Below are 5989 nucleotides of genomic sequence, written 5' to 3' on the forward strand. Positions count from 1 at the left end.
CACCAACACCGTAGCCAATATTCTCAAGGTTCAAGAATGGATGACCGCAATGTTTGAGACCATCCGCAAAGCTCAGTCTATTCCTAATGGTGCAGGTCCATCCTAGCCCCCTCCAACTCAAACTGTTCAAGACTCCCAAGATGTTGGAACAGCAATCGAAGTCAGTTCTGGACCTAGTTTTGGATTTGATGACATTTACATGGATGAAATCAATTAACCGGACCCATCAGATGATATGATGATGATTTTTGACGAGGAAGAAGAATCAAGCAGATCCCAACACTCTACTTCAAAGTCCAAGGAAAAGAAGAAGAGGAAGAAAATGGCTGTTTCAAGAAAAGAATTTCTAATCCTGCAAAACAAAATAGATCAGATTTTAGCTGCAGTGAAGTCCAGCCAACCGCAACCGGAAGATGTTCCTGGACCGCAATCCCTGATTGAAAGAATAGAACGTTTGGAAGCAAGAGAAAGACTTTCTGCTGAGAGAATCTCTCTCAAGGTTGAAATGGGTATCCGAGCCCTGGATTCAAGCCGGAAGGCGGATCATCAACAATTCATAACCACTGCGGAGCGACTCATCACTGAAATGACCGCAATCAAAGCTGAACTTCAAACAGCCATTGCGGGTCAACATACTTATTCAAAGAAGCTTGTTAAGGAAACTCACAACGCTTATGAGTCCGCTATCTCAGTCTTACAAACAACCATTAACAACCTCAGAAGTTCCTTATCCTCAAACTTCCATGGCCAGGAGATTCTTAGATTTACCAAGGAGATCCACAAACTGCTATTCAACACCGCAACCCCCACCAATCAGCAACTTAGTGAGGCTATCAAAGCTCAGTTTAATGAAGTCTGTGCCAAGATTGACGGTCTTAAGCAATGGCTTGAGGAGGAACCCGATGTTCCTTCCTTAAGAGGGGGAAGTGAAGACCGTGGCTCAGACCGCATCTCACCTCAACATTCACATCCGCATCAACATTTACAATCTCCCATCCGAATCGGTCCCAGTCATCAGCAAACAATCATCCCTGAACTCATCATTCAACAAAAAGTTCCTACTCCGCAATCTTCCCCACAACCATCTCCCAAAAAGAAGACTCATGTGCCTTCTCCTCAACAAAGTTAAATTCATTCTAGTCATCAGTCTCCTCCAAAACATCAAGAAGTTCAAGTTGTTCAACATCCTTCTTCCCCACATCCGGAGACTCCCCTCATTTCATAAATTTAGCCCCAACAATGTTATCCGAAAACTCCTATGACTCTCCCAACACCAAACAAAGGAAAGCTGACTGGAGAGCAGCTAAGTTAGAAGAACTGATATGGAGAGATCACGGATTCGACATCACTATGTATGAATCCCTCATCAATTCCTGGGTTAATCCCATCTGAAGATTACTTGATGATGACTACAAGCCGTATCTCACCTATGCGGAACCCCCATCTGACGGTTATTGGGACATTCCTATTTCTCCCAACGCAAAATTCTTCACCGTCTTTGAATCGTTTGACCGCAAGCTCTCGGATGATCAGAGGTTGCCACTGGAGTTTGAAAGGCTTAACAAATTCCATGCCAAGCATGGATCTGCAATTGAGAAAATTTGGTCGAACGAAAAACCCACCGTAGTCAAGAACTACAAGCCCAAAAAGTTTATGAAAGCAGAATTCATCCAGTATACTCTCACTAGAAGAAATTCAGACTGTGTCTGAACCCAAGCTGATTTTCCTTGCATAAACCCGGAGGAAATCTTCCTGATTGCTAAGGTATTTTAGAACAAGTGTGAGAAGCATCCAAAGATGAAGATTACGTATGAAAGGGCCTGTACATTTCGAAAAGAGACTGTTTGTGATTTTTCAAAGATTGACGCGGACATCCACCCAACACTTGCTCAGAAGTTCAACCTTCCTCCTCTCGAACCAGCTTCGATGCTGACTGAAGGTTTTTAAGAGCGATCCCTTGGAGCAACTAACTTTCCTGATCTTAGAGTCATTTTCAAGCGCAAGAATGATGAAACCAAGTACTTCATTCCAATGACTGCCATGAACCGCATGACCCGGAGGCAACTTGAAGTCACTCAAACTGCAGTTAACAAGTCAAAACATACAACTGCTGAAGTAAAGTTTGAAATCTCCAGGAGAATTGTGTGGCTCAGTGAAGTCAGGAAGTTCTGGTGGATTCTCATCAAATTCCTTAAACTCGACAAATGAAAGGAAAGTTGAAGAGGTCACTAAGGGGGAAATTGTTGAAACATGAAAGTGAACCTCTTAAACTTGAAGAGATCCGAAGCCATCACAAGACCCGCAGTCAAGATCCAAACCGCAATCTAGAACCGCATCCGCAGTCGATGTCATCAATCTTAGTTTTTATTTTTATCTGTTATCTTATGTCTTTACACTTCTTTATCCAATGTGCTTTGCATTGCAACCTTAGACAGATTTAACTTTGTAATCTTCGAGACTCTATAAATAGAACTCTCTCTTTCTGAATGAATACATCTATCAATTATCTCTATCTTGAATATCGTATTCTACTTATCCTCTCTTACTTTCTCGTCTTAAAAGATCTTCATAACTTAATCTGAAATATTAAGATCGTTATCTCTCTTCGGAGCAAGTCAGCTTTGACTTAATCAGTAAGTTTGATATCACTTACTAACTTGGGTTGGTTGCAATCCTCGTTAAGAATCAGCTTAAGTGTCTTCTTGATATAATACTTGTTGTCATTTATATTTCCTTATATTTCTGCACTTAATTATCTAACTATCTAACTCTAACTTATTATTATTGTTGAGCTTTATGATCCACTGAGCTAAACTTCATTCTGCATTATTACTTGTTCTAATGTTTGTTCAAGTGTGTTACTCAAGTTTTTCTCTCAACAAAAACTATCTTAAAAAATATTAACAAACATGTGCTAAAGATAACTCACTTATAACCATTAACTATAAAATGATAAATCTTATAAAAATATAAAATTTCAATATAAAATATTATCAGTATCTTAAATCATATTACAAAAGAGACATTTATTAAAAGTTTAAACTAAAAAACTTATTAAAATAATTGAATGTAATACACAAAAGTAAATGAACACCACTTTGTGTTTGAGAACATTTTCTTTTTTAAGTTATATTTTTATGTAAAGGGTTTTTGATACATTGTATTTGTGTTTTATAACCCATCTTTATTAAATGTTTAAACTAAAAAACTTATTAAAATAATTGAATGTAATACACAAAAGAAAATGAACACCACTTTGTGTTTGAGAACACTTTGTTTTTTAAGTTATATTTTTATGTAAAGGGTTTTTGATACATTGTATTTATGTTTTATAACCCATCTTTATTAAAAGTTTAAACTAAAAAAATTATTAAAATAATTGAATGTAATACACAAAAGAAAATCACCACTTTGTGTTTGCGAACATTTTCTTTTTTAAGTTATAGTTTTATGTAAAGGGTTTTTGATACATTGTATTTGTGTTTTATAACCCATCTTCAATCAGCCTTGCAAATTATATCATGTTACCTTTGCAAGACTTTCACATTATAATTTTTCATTTCCTTAAATGGTAAATGTCTCAAAATCCATTAGTTGCAACATTTTTATCCTTTTATACAATGCTTACTATATTAAATATAGATTAGTTATATTCAGTAAAGTAACCAGATTAATCAATGAAAATGTTTTCATGGATACTCTTAATGTAACCATTAAAAAGGGAAAAAATCAAATAAATTGTACATTGCAATTCATTTAGCACTTGTTTTTTTGTGGAAAATATGGTTTTCTATAAGCACAATTTATTATACAATAACCAGATTATTTTAATTAGAATACAGTTTTTGGAATATATTTGACATCTAGATTTTAGTAGTAAATTTTCAAAATTTGGATAAAGTATATATTTCTATGTGATCTAGTATAATGACTATGTTCACTGACCATAAAACTTGTTCTTTTAATTTGCTATTTAACTTCGGCTATCTTGTCTCATTTATGGTCCATAAACTCAGTAAATGTAAGATCCTTAAAATTCTTGAAGAATTTTAAACTTTTAAAACAACCCAGAATTCATCATTGTTTAAAAAATAGTTTTCAAAACAGGTATGATATGAGAGTATTCCCAAAATCATAAAACAAAACATGAGGAGGTGCACGATCACGCCTTCGCCTTCCTGCGATCCTCTGAGGTACTTTATGTTGGGTTTTGTGCATAACATCATTCCTATGGTGTACGTGCAACCCTAATTGCTTTGGATCTAGGTTTTTCTAATTTGAACATACAACTATAAATACCAAAGAAATAACCGTATGACTAGTATACATATATCAAAAATCACATATGATTAGGGTTAGAATCTTTACCTCTCTTGTTATGTTGCAATAACAAGTTTAATCCTTCTTGATCTTGACTTCTGAAAGCCTAGTTCTCCAAGTGTTGCACCTCTAATGGAGTCACAAACAACCAATGCAAGAAGATGACTTAGGAGAGAAGGATTTTGGCTAGGGTTTCTTTCTTTTAATGCTTAGGCCGAAAATCCTTAGTCATGGGGTCTATTTATACTTGTGGCTACTAGGGTTTTAGGTGGAAACCCTAATGTGACAGCTTAGGCCTTAAGCATCACATGGACACCTTCTAGAATTCCTTTGGACGAATTCTTCATGGGCTATCCATAGAATTCGTCCAACCTTATTCCAAGGTGATCCATCAGCCCAATTGCAACTATCAATGATCTGCAATATCAGTCCCCAATTATTTAATCAGTCTCTTTTGATCATCAAATTAATTCCAAATTAATTTCTGATCAATACTAATTAAATAATATGATTTCCAAATAATATATTAATCTTGTAATATATTAATAAAACCATTTTGATTACCAATTTATTATTCACATAATAAATTCTACTCTCTCTCTCCTCTTGTCGTCCTATCAAGTTGCATGAGTGAAGGGAACCCAAAAGGACCATGCTCATAATCAAATCAAGTACATAGCAAAAATAGTAATGGGCTTAGACACCTAATCCAACTGTCTCCCACTTGGATAAGTCTAATAACTATTATTGCGTACGACTTCAGAATCTGATTAGCAATCGTAGATTTCAAAAGTCGTTGTCGAACTCTGATCTTATCAGCAACGCTTCCTTTAGATAAGGGATCATATATTCCTCCATTCTCAAGATATCGTATAGACATGAGACATGGATTATAATCATTCTCTCCATCTATGTGTTGTTTCCCGATTTCCGATTTAAGACGACTGACAATAGACTTCAGTTGAAAACATAAACCTAGTCCAAGCTTGGCCAAGCGCTTAGGGTGTCATCACTAAATCATCGAGGGGCCCACATATGTCACTTTTATCCCACTTGGGGTAAAAGGAACAGATAAACGTCGACTCATATGCTTGCACTATTTACTTATCAAATCTCACACAACAATATGTTTTATAACATCAAGTTACTGATGCGTTTACGCATTATCAATGTGCAACCGAATCGCAAACAACAACTCATATCTCTCCGTTTCAAGAATATAAGATATTGTTGTCTCACAATCAATCATGATAAAATCCATGAAGTGATTCACGTGAGTGTGGGTTTAATCCAATACTTAAATCTTACTTCAGGAGCACTCATGAACACTACAACAAACTTTTGCTGTGTCTAAACGCTTTAGACAATCTACAGTCGGATTCATGATAGTCTTGCCTCATTACCTACTTCCAAAGTATGATTGACTGTGGATGTTTGAATAACCTAGTTATTCTGGAAGTCAAAATATGCCAAGTGAAACACAAGAATAATTGAATCCAATATGGCCTTAAGACTTTTGAGTATAAATAAAACACATATTATTTAATCACCATATTGATTACACATTATTCATTGTATAATGTTTCGGATAATCAACTTAATACTTGAATTGAAACAATAGTTATCCCATGCTCCAAGCATGCATACTATGTTCACCAATGGTCCTTAC

The sequence above is a fragment of the Lactuca virosa genome, chromosome 2 (genome assembly GCF_052849685.1).
Source record: "Lactuca virosa cultivar CGN04683 chromosome 2, Lactuca_virosa_CGN04683_v6, whole genome shotgun sequence".
Classification (NCBI taxonomy): domain Eukaryota; kingdom Viridiplantae; phylum Streptophyta; class Magnoliopsida; order Asterales; family Asteraceae; genus Lactuca; species Lactuca virosa.